Here is an 18,956-nt window from a genome sequence, read left to right as displayed (position 1 = left end):
TAGGAGGGTTGAAATGTCTGTATGCTTCCAGACTTTCCTTTCCAGAGGCAGGCCCCTTTGGGTAGATCAAGGAAGGAGCTCCTGCATCAGGAAGACAGAAGGTGTGCCTGTATCCTGCCATGGAAGGCCTTGCTGCAGGAAACTGCCACGGAGGGCAGGGAGGAAGCAAGGGGTGTCTTGTTCCCACTGCCACATCAGTACAGCTCAGCGGCCATCTTAACACATTTATAGTATGACTAGGTATATTGTTCTACAAATAAAGAAGGGACGGAAGCTAGCCCCCAAAGACTTTTTTTTTTTTTTTTTAAGATTTCGTTTATTTATTTGACAGAGAGAGCGCAAGCAGGGGAAGCAGGAGAGGGAGAAGCAGGCTCCCTGCTTAGCGGAGAGCCTGATGTGGGACTGGATACCAGAGCCTTGGGATCATGACCTGAGCCAAAGGCAGACGCTTAACCAACTGAGCCACCCAGGCACCCACCCCAAAGGCCTCATTTTCAAGTGGTTACATGAGCTTTCCCCAAAGACACTTAACATTCATTCAACCCCCTTCAAATTGCTCCTCACTAAATCTATCAAGTCCCAGGAGATGCTCAAGGAGGAAGGCAGCTGAAAAGACCCCCAAATATTTGTGGTCGAAATTATTTATGGCTTCTGTTGACTTCTTCCTTGGCCACATTTGAAAATGCTTTCAGGTTTCTAATTAATCCTCCACCTTTCCTTCCCAACCCTTCACACAGTGGCTGTCTCCTTATTAACCACAGTTGCTGTGCCAAGGATCTGCTCTCTTGCTTCCAGATTTCTGCCGACCCTTGTTATCAGTCTGAAGGAACTGGCTGCTTTAGAAGGGAAGGGAAGAAATCTCTCCAGTATCATGTAGTATAAAGGAGGATCATGTAAGTTATAGGTGTTTGGGGCCAACTTGCCCAGATCCCTGGCATTGGTTACCCTCTCCCTCCTTCTCCTCCTCTCCTCGCTGCTGGAGGATACCTGTGGTAATAAAAAATAATAGAGAACATTTTGCTCCCATGAAACCTTATTGAGATGCTTCACGAGAAGGAGTGACTGGAGGTCCATAGGGAAAACGTTCGGTCAGTGGGATTCAGAGCATCACTCCCTCTTCTGAACTCTTGTAGCACCAACTGGCTGAACAAGTCCATGGCATCTATCAAATCCTGCTCTGCTCTGTTGTCTGTGTGTGTCTGTCTCACCCACTCAAAGAGCTTGTAAAAATTCCTAAAGGCAATATAATCGCACCTGCTCTCCCCTGTACTTCAATAGCTCCAAGCACAGGACCATGCACCCTGAAATCATTTGACTTTTGTTTTGTTTTGTTTTTTGCTTGGTCTGCTACTTTTGAAGCCTGTGAGCTAATTTGAATACACTTAAAAATTATTAAAAGTTTGGAGAGTAACCCGAACACAAAGAGAAAGGATCAGATTGTTTCATCCTTCCTTACTGCAGCAGTCAGAATGATGGCACTCCAAAGATGTCCAAGTTCTAATCCCCAGAAGCCATGAGTGTATATTTGACCTAGCAAGAGCGAATTAAAGTTGCAGAAGGAATTAAGGTTGCTAATCAGCAGACCATAAAATAGGAAGGTTTCCCTGGATTATGTGGTTAGACCCAACATAAACACAAAGGTCCTTGACAGTGGACGCAGGAAGTAGAAGGACCAGTGTCAGAGTAAGGCCATGTAAGAAAGACTCTGTTAGCCATCACTGACTTTGAGGATGGAAGGGGACTCAAGCCAACCATATGGGCAACCTCTGCAACCTGGAAAAGCCCAGAAAACAGATATTCCCCAGGGCTTCCAGAAAAGAAGGCCACTCAGCCAATTCCTCACTTTTACCTCAGTTCTGCCTTCCCCAAAGGTAAGGTAATAAATTTGTGTTGTTTTAAGTCACCAAGTTGATAAAAATTTGTTACAGAATTAGTAAGAAACTAACAGACTCAACTATCCAAGATTTATGGAAAAGGAAAAAAAGTTCAATGAGGAAATATTAAGGATATTTAATAAGGAAGGGAGTCTAATTTCATGGAGAAGGATAATGTCACCCAGTTTACTTTCCCAAAAATGTCCCTCCTACTTCCCACTAGGCCTTGAGAACTGGGAAAGTAATACCTCAGCCAGTTGAATAGGGCACTGTCCGTGGTTTATGTAAGGAAATCTTTTTTTTTTCTTTTTCTTTCTTTCTTTTTTTTTTTTTTTAAAGAGAGCACATGGAAGGGGAAGAGGGACAGAAGGGGAAGAGGGGGAAGAGGGAGAGAGAATCCCAAGCAGGCTCCACTCTGAGTGCAGAGCCAGAACGGGGGCTCAATCTCACAACCTTAAGATCATGACCTGAGCCAAAATCAAGAGTCAGATAGATATTCAACTGCCTGAGCCACCCAGGTACCCCTCTGTAAGAAAATCTTGTATCAGCGGCAATCAGGGGTCTAGTTTTCATGCCGTAAAACCACTCACTATGGTTCCTGGTCAACAAAAATGTCACTGAAAGTGGTGTCCCCAAACCTGATAAGCCATGGAGGTTGCCAACTGAGACAGGCTCAGAACCAATGATACTAGCTGGAAATGCAAGGTGATGCTTGCAGACACAGGTGTCTGCCAAGCCAGGAGGAAAATCAAGAGAACTGGGCTCCAAAGGCCATCTTTGCTAATATCACAATTTTGCTTATGGTCAAACACTTAAAGGGACAGGCTCCCCAGTTCAGTCTTTATCGAGCTGATTAGCCTGGGAGGGCTGCGGAGACTGCCTCTATTACACTCACCGAGTGAAATAGGAGCCTCCGGGGTTCCTGTAATTGCTCAGTACCAAGGTACGAGTCAAACACTTTTATGGGAGTTGGCCTCTAGCCCACTTCTTCTGAATACATATAAACACACCTTTTATTGCTCAATAATGTTTTCCCTTTTGCAACTTTTTATGAACCACTAAAAAAATGGGGCCTGTATTTTAATTTTTTCCAAAAAAGGAACCAGAGAAATACCAAATCTTCCAAATGGGAACTCCTCTTGGCTGCTGCCTCAACCAAATATTATTCGCCAAGGGAGCGATGGAAGCCTCAGCATCGACAGCTTGATATTAATTTGGCCCAAATCCAACTGACTTGTTCCCCAGACTGAGTTTCAGCATTCCCCTTTATGAGCCCAATTTCAGCCTCCAGGAAGCCTAGGTGCAATGCAGCAGAATTCATCAGCTCTTTATGCCTATGGGAGGGGCTCCCCACTGGTTTCGTTACTATCAATGTTCTTGCCTTGGCTCCCATCCAGAGAAGCAAGAAGCTCTTTCCTCCACGTACACCTTTCACTACCACCTCTACATCGTGAGTCAAGCATTTGTGAACCCCTACCTGGACCATTGCAGTAGCTTCCTAACTGAGTACTCTATCTCCAGTATCCACGTTTCCCAATCTCTATAACCAACCACACCGTTGCCAAATTAATATCTAAAGGAGAGATGCAATCATATCAGGCCCTGCCCATCCTCAAGACCCATTTCAGACATCACTTTGAGGCCTGAGAGCATCTGTCTTGCTGTGTACCTCTAATTCAAAGTATGCTCCCTCCTGTCTTGGAGTCCCCTTTACTTTCTTCCTTGATTTATAATTTTTATGTCTCATCCCTTTCTTCACTTGCTTTGGATTGAGAAAGTTACACACACACACCCTTCTGCTCCAGTTTCTGGATCTATAAAATGCAGACAGTAATAACTGTTTCACAGAATCTTAGGATGTAATGGGATTAGCTCAGTGCCTGGCACATAGTAGGTCCTCAGTATATGCTGTTGTTGTTTGTATTAGCCTGTAATCATCACCATTATCTGTATATAACTCTTTTAGACTGGAAGCCAGGATGAATCTTTCTCTATGGACCTCAGTGAAATATTTTACATACAAAACTATTTGCCACTCCTGGGGAATAAATGACTCAATGAATAGAACAATCAATCAATGAGGTAAGAAAAAATTTGGAAGCTGAAATTAAAAGTGGGATTTCAGTAGGCCTACTTTTTCTACTTTTGCTACCCAGTAACAGACCCCAACTAGAAGAGCAAGGGTCATTATAGAAGTTCTGAGAAACAGACAGAAAGAGAGCTTTCCGTTGAACACTCTGTGGTCGTGAGGCACTTGGAAATACAGCCCCAGCTCTGTTCTTTTGCAGTGACAGCCTGTGTCTGCAGGTGATTTAAAAATTGGTAATGAAAAGAAGAAAGAAAGGAGGGAAGGAGAGAGGCAAGGAGACCATTCATTCATTAAATCTTTAGAGTAGCCCGTGATAATAGGAAACAGATACCCTAGCCCCCGACCTAGTTTTCCAGCTCCGTCAGTAGTCCCATCAAGAGCCATCCTTGGCGCTGCTACTATGTACAGTAGTTAGGGATGTCCCTCAGGCTTTCTTATCTCCTTGGTTACCATTATGGGTCTGTCATCTATGAATTATCTAAACCTTCTTCAAATCTATTTATATGCTCAGCCTTTGCCACTTTCCACTTGTATCTTAAAGCTTTGCTTTAAGCCTCATCTGGATGACTGGGGTGGGGGGAACAAGCAAAAATAAGTCTTTCCAACAAAAAACCAAAGAAAGTCCCATTGAAATCTTACCTGTGCCACTCACTCAGCAGCCTCGGTCCAGGCATTTGCTCTCTCTGTTTCATTTTGATTCACTTAAAATTGACATAATAATCTTCAGATTAGTACATTAAAGGTTGATTAGATTTTAACTTTTCCTGCCATTTAAGAACATGAAGGAGATTAGATACATGTTACATCTTATTACTGATTCTGGATTAGAATCCATTTTTAATTTGCCTAAATGTGTGCCACTCTCTGATCACTTCTTTGTCATCATATTTTTTACACCCTTTGGATAATTATGATAGGACCACAACAATGGTTGTGTGGACTATGCACTGCAGTACCTAAGGGACAACATTCATATCTTGTTTATCATACATGTACATTTGTTATGAAGATTTCCGGACAAGTACCTGTAAGGTGTTTCAAGGAAGGGCTACCTTTTTCTACCTCACACAAAGATTAAGAAGACATTATGGCTGGATTTGAGACAAAATATGTCTTCCCCCACTTTATCCTTGGGTCTTTAATACACTTCCATATTAAATAGATTCAAGGGAGCCCACTGGTAATTCAAATGCAATGACCTCCTGCATCAGACTTATCACTCATGGTGTACTGACAGTCCTTTGATGGCAGCTGTTCCTCATGGAGTTGGTTCTTGTAAGATGCCAGCAAGCAGGTGCAGAGGTCTTCTCAGTCAACAGCAGCCCAAGACAAGCCCCCAATGCAGGTAAGTTCCCTTGTTTCTTAAACCTGTCACCTACCAATCTGGAGTGGTCTGCCTCTTTCTTCAATCTCTTCCTGCCCTCTGTGTGCAGGGTAGAGGGGGACCAGGGGAACTCCTGAGACTGCAAACCCCAGCACCTAGTCTTGGACCTAAAACAACATAGTCAGGAAATGGTGGCTGAGGGATGAGATGGAGGAAAGAAGTAGAGGGAGGGAGGGAAGGTAGAAGCAGCGAGGTGACAGGACATGAGGATTTGGCACTGAGACCCACAAGGCTCCATCATTTAGTACAAATTTGCCTCCACTTATAGATTCTGAACTTAAGAACAGAGATCAAAATTTAGAATCAACTTTATATTCCTCCAGCCAAAATGCCTAATATAGACACAAACATGTACTAAACATTCAGTAACTGTTCACAACTTTGAATGTCCTCAATGAAATGTGTTGGCTTCCTTCTTTCTCTTTTAGGGAGCGTGATGTGTTGATTAGCCATACTTTTTAAAATCCACAGGTTTTTGTGGACAGGTAGCTTCTAAATCCAAAATTATAATGAGTTTACTCCTAGTACTAATAGTAGTACCACTGCTCTTCTTGCCTCTTATGCCCAGGAATACTTAAGCAATCCATGGGCAAAGGAGACTGGAATCTTTTAAAAACTCAAAATTAAAGGAGCCTGCCTTCACCTTCTCTCCAGTATGCCAGCAAGAATTAATTGCCTGCTTTGGGACGAATGAGCAGAAGCACCACCCCATCTAGAATGGGAAAACCAGGCCCTTGGGACTCAGAGGACTTCAAAGCTGAGCCTGCTAAGCTGCATCAGTTTAAGGGGGATTTAAACACTTTAGTCTGCTTCCTCTGTGTCAGAAGTGAATCGCATTGAGATGAGAAGGAGGTCTAGCAATGACAGCAAGCATCTCACATGAGGTCAGTTGGCATCGTCTATCCTAGATACTGGAAGTCTAAAGATAGCAACCGTGTCTCTGGAGTTAGCACAACTTTGAATTATTAAGAACAGGGATTCAAGATTAGAAAGAAGCCTTGCATTTAAAAACAGATGGGTTTCTCTTAATTTCTAGGGAAATTAGGAATGCCTAGATGCTGCTGCTGATGGAATTGACTTCTCCTATTAGCATACTACAAGGTTGATGCTGGGTCATTTGTGCTTTATTGCTCTGTAAAATTCCAAAATCTTTAAGTGCTCTCAAGAGTAAAAACCCAAGCAAACGAAAAAAGCTCCTTTTGTCCACATCCCTCACCATCTTGCACTTCCCCTCTTCTGCTTTGCACTGAGCACTTTCTGATCAAAAGGCAGTCACCCATAAAAAGCAGGCAGAAGCCCAGAAAAGGTAATGTGTTTTCCCTTTATAAAATGAGTGGAATGTCAAGCTATTACCCAATACGCCAGTTTTAAAGATCTTCAGCAAGCTTTCTAGGTGATAAGCAGTGCACAATGATTCATTCGTTACCTGAACAAACTTTTCTTGAGCATCTATGTTATGCCGGGATTGAGCTGGCATATGTACTGGTCAGAATCCATCACCAAGGATTTAGGGCAAAAGGCAATGGTCTAGACCTCACAAGCACAAAGGCCAGTGCCCTCCATTTAGTCAAAGGTAGGCTGTGATCTCTTCCCAATGATATACTGGCAAGAAAGAAAGAAGGTCTTCATAGTGCCTCTAGTGGCCTTTGAAATAAGTTTTTATAAATCTCATGACTTTCTTGTGAAAAACCTACTTACATTGCACTCTATTTTTGTGTTTCAAGAATAGATAGATACACATAGATACATATATATTTTTTTAATATGCCAGTCTTTAACCCTATTTTAGCATTTCTCCATGTGTGAATAGACTGGGTATCTCAAAATATGGAAGTGGCCCAGGCATCCCCGAGAGTATAAAATAATACAGCCAGCATTAGTTCATGGAAGTGACATCATTGTTTTCTAGCACTTAACTCACCTCAAAGTAACAATTACTACCCTTCTAAGTCTCCACTAAAGGTTTCTGACAACTCTCTTCATAATGGCTTGATGGCATTTCAATGCAGTTTGGAATTATATTCTGCTGTACTTTCATCTAAATCCTCCCCACTTCAATTTCCCTCCATTCTTTCTTGACCCATTGGTGTAAGTAGAAAAAAAAAAAGAGCCATTGACCATCTTTTATAGTGGCTACTCCTTACCTTCCTGCAGTGCATATAGACAAAGTACTTTGCTTATCATAGATGCTGAACAAATGTTGTTCAAATGTAACCCAACAGACTCCTTCACCAGATATACCTATCTATAGCTATACATAGATATATAGAGAGTGAGACTATTGAGCAAACTGCTTCTTCCAAAAAACTTCATGTACACTATTTTGCAAAATTCCTGTAAAGTTGTTTTTATTATCCTTGATTATACCGCTGAGGAAACTAAGTTTCAGAGAGGCTAAGTGACTTGCCCCTGGTCACACTGCTCATAAATTACAGAGTTGGGACTTAAGCCCAAGCTCATCTGACCTCAAAGCCATATTTTTGGCTCCAGACTACTAGGTAGTGTCTCACCTTTGATCCTGGGGCTAGATTTGGCTGCTTCTAATTGCCGGCAGTCTCCATATGTACTTTCTAACAAAAACAATTCTTAGCTGTGAACAACTCTACAGAGAATTTGAAAAAAATGAAGAGTAAATTTGGAGAGGTCAAGGCTTTGAAATTTGTTCTCATCATATTTCTTGAAAGTAATTGCCCAGGAAGATAAGGTGGTACTTGCTTCCAGTAAAATGGTGACAGTCCCAGAAATGCTGACTCACTTGTAAGGGAACATCATTCCTGGAACTATGTCCCATATAAAGAGTCCTGTCAGAGCTCTAGTGGGCGTGAGAGGGCCTCCCTGACCATGGCACCCCTTCCCCCTCACGTCAGCGAAGGTGTTCAAGGGACACCTGTCTGCTTGATGCTGACACCACATTTCTGCCTTAAAGAAGCCATCACTTCTCTGGTTGCATTCTAAAATATGTGGCTGCCAGGACACTTGTTTTCTTTAAAATGAACAGTTTGAAATTAATGACTTATTTTGTCTCCTTTCCTATTTTAGCATTCCACTGTTTGGATTATTATATGCTTATTTCATTTATGTGCAAGTCACTTTTATGAGTTCTGACCCTACATCGTATGTATAGAGCAGGAAGCCGACCTCTGGCCAACCCTCTCTCCAAAGCTCCCCACCCCATAATTTCTAGTGTCCTATGGCCAAGCTTTATAAAGATTCATGTCCAGCCTATCATTTCTCATTCTCTTTCCAGTGTTCAGCCTTCAACCCACTGTTCCCTCCACTACAGTAAAATGGTCTTAGTCATGTACTTCCCAAAAGTCACATTGAATGGACATTCTGTTCCTTATTTATTTAATCTCTCCAATATTTAGAACCACTCACCATTCCCTCCTTGAGACTTTTGTATCCTTTGACCTCCTTGGTATCATTTTTTTTTTCTTGTTTTCCTCCTATTTGGCCAATCCTCCTTCCCATTTTCATTCATAGGATATCTTTCATATCCTTCCTCATTCTTTTTCCTCCTGCATACTGAATGCTGATCATTCATGAGATCCTATTTCTGCACTTCTAACTTAGGTGACCTTACTCTTAAGACACTCTTATAATGTGCCCATACTGCATCTATCAACTACTGCAATTGTAATAAAGGCAAGGATCACACCAGTCTTGGTCTGGAGCATAGAAGATGGTTATTAGATGTTTGTGGAATGCAGTAAATATCTATCTTCAACCCAGGTCTCCTTCCTGGGTCCCAGACAATAAATGTATATATGTGTACGTGTGTGTGTACATACTACATGTCTACCTCCTGGACTACTCCACCTGCATGTCCTACAGGCATCGCACATTTATCTTAGTCAAAAGAAGCTTATTCTCTACTGGCCCTCAGCCTCTTCCTTGCCTTTGGTCCTCTTTTTTAGTAAATGGCATCATGCAAATCAGATACCCTAAATGGTGTCTTTATGACTCCCTCTTCATGCACTTGCCCTCTCCCCATATCCAATTATTCATCAACCACTTATTTTTCTCTTCCAGAGCTTTCAAATCTACCCTCTCTAATCCATCTACCCATGTGACCACAACCTGAGTTCAGGCCTTCATCATTATGTATCTACCATGACCCTTCTAACTGATCTGTCTCTTCACTCTCTGAACACCTCCAGGCATCTTCTATATTGCCATCAGTCAGAGTATTTTTTTTTTTTTCTGAAAGTAAACCCAATTCTGCATAACTATATATCCAGCATTAAATGTCCATGAATTTCCCCTTTCTCCATCCTTATGAGGACTGCAGCAAGCACATTTCATGAAAGTGGCCCTCAGGGCAAATGCAACTACACCTTTGTAACAGGATTCAGCCAATCCCCTGATGGGGATCAGAGCACCAGGTCAAGAGCACCCTAGATTCCTTTTTTTTTTTTTTTAAGATTTTATTTATTTGTTTGACAGAGAGACAGAGAAGACAAATAGGCAGAGCAGCAGGCAGAGGAAGAGAGAGAAGCATGTTCTCCACCAAGCAGGGAGCTCAACGCAGGGCTCAATCCCAGGACCCTGGGATGATGACCTGAGCTGAAGACACACGCTTAACAACTGAGCCACCCAGGCACCCCAAAGAGCACCCTAGATTCTCTGTGTTCATGCAAGCATGGTAGTGTCTGTACCATATTCCTAGGCAATAAACTCATCTTGAATAGTACTTATTTCACTGCTGTAAAATTTTTGCTAGCATCCCTTGGGCTAATTAATAAACCTTCTAGTGCTCACTGAGATGGCTGAGGCTTTAGCATTTACAGTAGCCACCTGATTAGACTCTTGTAAATGCCAACTAACCTCCCCTGGAGTGTAGATTTCTGATCAAGGTACTTCCAGTATTAGCAAGCTGCCTTCGGAGGTAAGTTTAACTAAACACACACTTACGCATTACACTTTCTGTGCTGGAATGATTTTAAACTAGATGACAGAAAATATAATGCCCTATTTTGTGGGGTCTTACATGCTGGTGTAATTTACCTACTGGGTAATTAAGCAGTGCCAGTATATACCCAGCCCTTGGCATCCTTGCCTCAATAATCAATACAGGAAGGAACATGCAACAAAGGTTTTGTTAATGAATAAATGAGTGACTTTCCTAACTCATACGTTGTAAGGACAAAGATTCTGGACAGGAACTCAGAATTCATTTTACCTATCTAGGCTTCTATCTTCTTCTATTTCTCTGATCGTAGCTAATATTAAGTTAAAACATATTGAAAATGCCATCTTTAAAAGTGAAAAACACGTGACTATTGGCAATTTTATATGGTTCAGCATTCCATGAGGCTTCCAAGCCACCTTCAAATAAATGACAAGAGACAAGTTTAAAGCACTTGTAAGAATCAAGTTCTGTTGAGATGCCTAATGGTGGGGTCCCAGGAAGAGGAACCCCTGCCTGTCAGTGTCGTTCATGCCTCCAACCCCCTTAATATTCCTTAATCATTCAGTGAGGGCTGTGGCTGCCTTGAAGTTGTCACAGATCAATTAAATCCTGGGTCCTTCAGAGGTGACATACAGATTAGTGGCCGGGTGAAAAGAAATCAATTCTTACTTCTCGGCCTGTGGGTACCCAACGATGTCCCGGCGTGACGAGTGAACTCTCATTTCAGACACAAAGGCAAGGGGGGCCTCCCTTTTCAGGGCCACTAGCTGATTGCTGAGGTGATGCGTGGAAGAATAGGAACCCCAGGGGCCTCGCCTTGCCATTAAGGGCACTGACACAAAAAAGACCTCTTTATACCAGCGGTTCCAAAGTGGGCAGGACAGAATTCCTCTTTCACCAGTCCTTGAAGTAAAATTACCTTGAGAATTCGGGCTTCAAACAGGGATAAGAGCACCAGCTTTCATTACCCAGTCAACAGGTGAAGGGAAGAAATGCGTTCTGTGAAAGAGTGTCCCCGCAGAGGGGTGAGGGGAAGGAGGAGCGAGTCAGGGTGAGGCAGGTGAATTCCACCATTTAATAAGCGATCACCCCTGACCCACCAGACCCAGGGAGTGTGATTCCTGAATGGTTAAGTCAAAGCAAAAGAGCAGGTAATTAGACCGCGAGCACCAGAGCATTGACGAGTGCTCCATTTCCAGGGTTTGCACTGAAAGCAAATTGGATATATCTCCTCTGCTTTTAATATATTCTGTTTTCTAATTAGCAATCAGGGCTGATTTGTCAGTCATTCCACCTCTAATGCATAAAGCACTGGAACATGGGGCGGGGGGAGAAAGCAAGTTCAGAAAATCAATTATGCTTATATTTACATTCCCTCCAGGCTGAGGAGTTACAAAAAAATGCCGAAATATTATCTCTCTCTTTACAAAGGAGCAGAAAGGAAGGGTGAGATTGCAATTCAATATAATGAATAAATCTCTGGCTGTTTGGGGAGAGTTATAATAGCTGAATATTTATGAGACCAATGATGGGAAATGCATTTCATGTGGTCAGCAATTGTGGAAATAGTCTACCATTTTTAAAGAGCCTAGGAACAAGTACATGGTGAAGAAATATAGAATCATCTTTTCTATGTGGGGAATTAACAGGAAATGTTTAAAATCCAGCCTTTTTATTGAATGGGGGCAGGCAGCATGGGAATGCCTCACACCCCTCCGAAAGCTGCGTGGGCGTAAGTAACCACACTCTTACAAGAGGTGGTATATAACCTCCTTCCAGGCTTCTCAAGAGTGTACTCTAAACTCATTCAGTTACACCGCTTCCTCAGCCCGCATTCAGTCCCCAAAGAAAATGAAGGCATTTCTTTATCATCAGCCGGTCCAACAGAGCCCTCGGCCAAGTCCACCAGGATCTCTTAATTTCCAGTTTTGTGAAAACTTCCCATACTCATCCTAACAGACTTCCCTGTGATTGTTGCCACTGATGCCTCCTCCCTTCTCCAAAGGCCTCGTCCTTGATGTCTGGGATTCTCCGTCTGCCTCTCTGGCCACTCCTTTTGTATTTCTTCCATGAGCTTCCCTTTATCTACGTGTGTCATAAATATCTGTGCTGCCTGCTTCAGCCTGCACATATTCTTTGAGTGTTACTTGTTTCTGACCTTATTGTTTTAACTGCCACTGGCGGGCCAACGATGCCTAAGTCTCTGCCTCTTGTTCTGATGGTCCCTGAGCCTCAGGGTCAACATCTGACGTCCAGATGGGCATTTCCACTGAAAAATTCACCAGCACCGCACGCTCACATAGAACTGGCTTCTTATGGCCCCAGCCTCCAATTCCACTCTTCCTCTTGCCTTCCCTGCTGTGGTTTGCCATGTGTGGCAGGAACCCTCTCTGAGACGCCCCCAAGGCCTCCCACTTCCTGTTCATGTGGTTTCATCCCCTCCCCTTGCATGTGAGTTAGAACTAGTGATTCGCTTCTAACACATGGAATATGGCCATAAGTACATCCAAGATTTGGTTTCCAAAAGAGATAGTGACTACCTTCTTGCTTGCTCTCTTCCTCTCTCTCCCCGGCTCTGAGGAAAGCCAGCTAGCATGTTGTGCACTGCCCTACCGAAAGACTCAAATGATGAAGAACTGATGTTGCCAGACAGCAGCCTGGGCGTGCCTGCGTCCTGCCGAAAGCCGAGTGAGTGAGTTTGCTAGAACATTCTCCCAGAGTGGAGCCTCAAGGTGGTTCAAGCTCCAGACACTTTGATGGGAGCTTTGCAGAGCTTGATCTGGCTTATATACTATAAGAATTCACTGTTGAATAGATTTAAACAGTGAATTATTTAGGAAAAAACACACATGGTGAAACAATAAAAAAAGCAGAAATGATTAACATAGTATTGAGAGCAGTGGTAAACTTTGGTAGGAGAGTATGGAGGATAAAATCAAAGAAAGGATCATGGGAACTTTGGAGGTGTTGGTACTATTTAAGTTTGATGGCAAGAAGTGTTTTGTCATTTAAATTTTGTCTTTATATGTGTGTGTATGTGTGTGTATGTATATATAAAATGTAGTCTTAGTGTACATTTGTATTTGCTACATTTCACAATAAGAAATTAATGTATCCCATACAATCCAACAATTCTATTTCGGGGTGTATATCCAAAGAATTGAAAACAGGGTCTCAAAGAGATAGTTGCACACCCATGCTTGTAACAGCATTCTTCACAATAGCTAAGAGGTAGAAGCAAAGTGGCCATGGATAAATGAATGGATAAACAAAATGTATTATAAACATAAAATAGAATATTATTCAGCCATAAATATAAAACAGAATATTATTTAGCCTTTAAAAAAGAAATCTGGGGCACCTGGGTGGCTCAGTTGGTTAAGCGTCTGACTCTTGATTTCCATTCTAGTCATAATCCCAGGGTCATGGGCAGTTACTCCGTGTGGGGCTCCACACTCAGTGGGGAGTTGGCTTGTCTCCTTCTGCCCCTCACCCCAAATAAATCAATCTTCAAAAAAAAAAAAAAAAAAGAGGGAATCTTGTCACGTGCTGCAACATGGATGAGACTTGAGGATATTATGGTAAGAGGAATACATCACATAAGGACAGTAGTGTATGATTCCACTTAGATGAGGTACACAGAGTAGTCAAAATTGGACATCAGAAGTTAGAATGGTGGTTTACCAGGGGTGAGGGGAAGGGAGCAAAGAGAAGTTGTTGTTGCTTTTAATTATGTTTTAAAGATTTTATTTATTTATTTGAGAGAGTGAGTGAGTGAGAGAGAGGTCATGAGCAGAGGAAGGAGAAGAAGGAGAGGGAGAAGCAGACTCCTCACTGAGCAGGGGGCCCGATGTTGGGCTCAAACCCAAGACCAGATGCTTAACTGAGTGAGCCCCCCAGGTGCCCTGAAGAGTTGTTGTTTACTAGGTACAGAGTTTTAGTTCTGAAGGATGAAAAAGTTCTGGAGATCTGTTTCACAACAGTATAAATATTTTTAACACTACCAAATTTAACCTTAAAAATAGGCCAAAAAATGGGCAAGATGATATATTTTATGATACTGTCTTTCACCACAATTAAAAAAAAAAGTCTTTAATAAAAAAAGTAAATCTATGAGCACCTGGGTGGCTCAGTCAGTTAAGCATCTGTCTTTGGCTCAGGTCATGATCCTGGAGTCCTGGGATCAAGTCCCACATCAGCCTCCCTTCTCAGCCAAAAGCCTGCTTCTCCCTCTGTCTTTTGCCCTGCTGGTGCTCTTTCTTGCTCTCTCAAAAAATAAATAAATAAATCGTTGAAAAAAATAAATATATTCATTTTTCGCTTCAAAATGGCAAAAGGTATACTTTTTATACAGAAAGGTCCTTTCTGAGACTAGATTTAAATGCTAATAAATTGTTTAAATTTTATAAAAATAATTTTAGACATAAAAAAAGAACTGAAAAGGGGCACCTGGGTGGCTCAGTTGGTTGAGCAGCTGCCTTCGGCTCAGGTCATGATTCCAGGCTCCTGGGATCGAGCCCCACATTGGGCTCCCTGCTTAGCGGAGAGCCTGCTTCTCTCTCTCCCTCTGCCTGCCGCTCTGCTTACTTGTGCTCTCTCTCTGTCAAATAAAGAAATGAAATCTTTAAAAAAAAAAAAAAGAACTGAAAAAAAGAACATTTAAAGTTCAAGTATACCCTTTACTCAGCTTTTTCTTCTAAACTCATATAATTTACATACACAATTTAATGATCAAAACTGGGACATTAACACTGTATCAATACTATTAAGTAAACTAGAAAATGTATTCAAATTCCATCAGTTTCTCCCCTAAAGTCCTTTTATGGCTCCAAAATCTAATCAGAATCCTAGATTGCCTCCTTAGTTTTATTTCTCGTTTTTCCCTTGTTTTTCATGTTCTTGACAGAATACTGGCCAGTCATTTTGTAGAAAGGAGCTTAATTTGTTTTCTCTCCTGTTTTCTTATGACTGGATTGACCTTAAGTCTTTGGGGCAAGAACACGACATTAAGTACTGTTTGGCCTTCTCAGTGCCTATCAGAAGGTCATGCCTTATTACTTGTGATGTTAGCCTTGATCACTGGCTGAGGTGGTGCCTGCAAATTTTTCCTTCCTAAAGCTACTATGATTCCCTTTGTAATTAGCAGAGATGGTTTGAGACCGTGCTAATACCCTGGTTTTCCTCAAAATTTTACCCAATCATTTTAGTGTCTTAGTTAGAAGATCTTTCTTCTGGATTCGCTCAGGAATGATTTTGTATTTCCTTTCCTTCTGTACTTTCTTTTTTTTTAAAGATTTTATTTATTTGACAGAGAGAGATCACAAGTAGAGAGAGAGAGAGAGAGAGAGGAGGAAGCAGGCTCCCTGCCCAGCAGAGAGCCCAATGTGGGACTAGATCCCAGGACCCTGAGATCATGACCTGAGCTGAAGGCAGCGGCTTAACCCACTGAGCCACCCAGGCAGCCCCCCTTCTGTACTTTTTAATTGGATTTTCTCTGTAAGAAAGAGCTATCCCTTCTCTTCATGTATTTATTTATTTATTTAATCAAATAATCAAGTATTGACTCAAGGATACTTACTTTATTTTATTGATTATATATTTATATATGTCATATATATCAAATGTTATCATCTTTATATATACAAACACTAAGCCACAAATGCACACATCTATATTTATTTCTACATCAATCTATCTGCATTTTTATTAAAAACCATGAATTCGTATTGGTGCCTCTGATTTGAATCCAGTACAATGAGGTTCACTCTCGCCCTCTCCCTTTATTTTTCTGTAACTTCTTTCCCCAGGGAGACCAAGCTGTCATTATCTACAAGATATCATGTATTTGTTTAAAACTAGTTTACACATAAGGTAGTTACACTATTGTTCATCAATATCTCTAAGAGAAACAGACTTACGAACTAGATAACAGTATTTGTATATCATCTGTTTCATCTTTGGCCTCTCAATATCCAGTCAAAACCTTTTCCAAATCTATTTAGGTGAGTTCTTCTTTAATCCATTCATTTCAGTGCAGTTATGCCTTTCATTTTTAATACAGTTAGATTTGTTTGTTATTGATTACATTCTATTTTAGATTTCCTTTACTTCCTCATTGATTTTATTTATGAAGGAGAAGGTTGTATATGAAACATTACTATGGTTCTAAAAGTCACACCTGGATTTTATTTTATTTATTTGTTTATTTTTTGAAAGATTTTATTTATTTACTTGACAGTCAGAGATCACAAGTAGGTAGAGAGAGAGAGAGAGAGGAGGAAGCAGGCTCCCCAGCAAGCAGAGAGCCCGATGTGGGTCGGTCGATCCCAAGACCCTGAGATCATGACCTGAGCCGAAGGCAGAGGCCTTAACCCACTGAGCCACCCAGGCGCCCCTCACAACTGTATTTTAAAACATGCATAGTACATGCATATATAATATAATGTGTGTGTGTGTGTGTGTGTACACCACTATGTGTGTTTCTCCCTCTTCATCCCTACTAGCCTGTTCCCATTCATGCCTTCTTCCTGTATCTTTTCCCCCCAACTTCTGCAGGTAATCAATCTCTTTAGTTTCTCATTTATCTTTCCTGTATTTCTTTTGTACAGATGCACAGATACATGTGTATTTTCTTATTTCCCTTCTTTCACACATGAAAGGTAGCATCCCATATACATGTGTTTGTACTTTTCTTTTCCACTTATTTGTAAAAATGTCCTAGAAATCACTCCATAACAGCTCAGAGAGATCTTCCTCATTCCTTTTTACCAAAGCAGACTACTCCACTGTGTAGGTGGTCTATAATGCTTTCAACCACTCCCCTATGTATTGGAATTTAGATTGTTGCCAGTATTTTGCAATTACAATCAATGCTGTCATAAGTAACATTGACATATATATTTTATTTATTGGAAGTATATCTTCTGATTCCTAGAAGTGGGATTTCTGGGTCAAAAAGCAAGTGCATAGGTAGTTTTTTAAGATACTATTAATTTGGTCTCCAGGAGAGTTGTAATGGTGCACATTCTCACCAACAGTTTATAAGTAGGTGTCCGTGTCCTCACAGCTTCACTAACAAAACGTGATGACATGCTTTTTGGTTTTTACCAGTCTCATAGTGAGATGTACGTTAATGTACGTTTCTCTGTTTTAAGTGAATCTGAACATCTTTTCATATGTTTGAGGGCTGTTTGTATATTTTTGTGTCTGTTCATGGGTTTTCCCCATTTTTCTAACATGTCTCAGACTTTGTCTCTCAATTTCTCTGTATAAATATCTTTGTCGTATATGTTATAGATATTTCATCCTAGTTTGTCAATCCACCTTTGATTTTGTTTATGGTATACAGGTTTTATTGTGAAAAAATTTTTAATATAGTTAGATTTCTCAGTCTTTACTTTTATTGATCCTTGATTTTGAGTCATGACTAGAGAGATTTTTTCCTTCACCTTTAGTAAGGTTGAAGGGGAATTTGCTCATGCTTTCCTCACATATTGTACACTTTCATTTTTTACATTTAGATCCCTAATCTTTTGGAGTTCACTCTCGGGTACAGTATGAGATATGAGTCAAATAATATCTTCTTCCAAATGGCTACCCACTTGTCCAGCACTGTTCATTAAAAAGTCCAACCTTACCCCAATGATCATAGATGTCACCTAATAAACTAACTTCTAAATCTTACAATGAAGAGACTATGAGAACCATCAACTGACAAGAGATTTCCAAAAATTATTTATTATAAGAAGCAGATAGAAGAACATTGACCAAAGAGGGTGAGCTAAAGAAGCCATGCCTAAAATACATACAGAGGAGGGACATTTTCCAATGACAAAAAAAAAAAAAAAAATCATCAAGAATACATAACACTCTTAAATGGGTGTAACTGTAACATGTCTCTTGACCAATGTTCTAATCTAACAAAATATTATGGGCCTCATTTAACACAAAAGTTTGGGTTGGAAAGCCATTTCTTTATTGTTTAGAAATTGTTTTCCATTTTAACCCACAAAGCCAGAGGCACAACGAGGAGTTTTCAGCCATATCCATAGCAACATCTTAATATTCTCAACATCCTTTAGGTCCTTGGGACACAGCTGGATATAGTATTCATTTAATTTTTCCGGCTGTGAGTTTTTAGCTTTTGCTTTTTGGCTTTTTAAAATTTTACCAATTAATTTCTATTTTTCAGGTAATGAAAATATAAAAAAAAAATTTTAACGGAGTGATTCTGGGGCAAGACTTTATTCTAAAAAGCCATGAAAAGTCAAGCAAAGCAGCTACTGGCTACATAGTACAGGCAATTCCGTTTGGTGTTAGTCCTGATCACTGCTCAGCTTCCCATTTGCAAAAGCAATGAACTTCAAAAAACACTTTGTGTTCGTTACAAACTGGATGATGATTTTTGTTATAAGTAAGATCAGTTTGACATTTAGGAAACTCTCCAGAAGCTGGTTTTAAGGTGTGCATGAGATGGGTAGATTAAATAACTAGAATTCATACCAAAAGATTTTTCCATTTCTCTGAACTGTTAGAATCAGCGAGTCAGCTAAAGTCTTCTCTTCATGTTTATGAAATGTATTTCCTCCGGGGAGTTCTCCTCACACTCATTATCTCATTAATCATCCACCTATTCCCTTGGAGAAAGGAAAATGGGTAGACATAGGTTATGTTAGCTCTTTTATTCCCAGGAGGGAA

Source organism: Lutra lutra, chromosome 1 (assembly GCF_902655055.1).
Source record: "Lutra lutra chromosome 1, mLutLut1.2, whole genome shotgun sequence".
Lineage (NCBI taxonomy): Eukaryota > Metazoa > Chordata > Mammalia > Carnivora > Mustelidae > Lutra > Lutra lutra.
Note: the sequence above shows the minus strand (reverse complement) of the source record.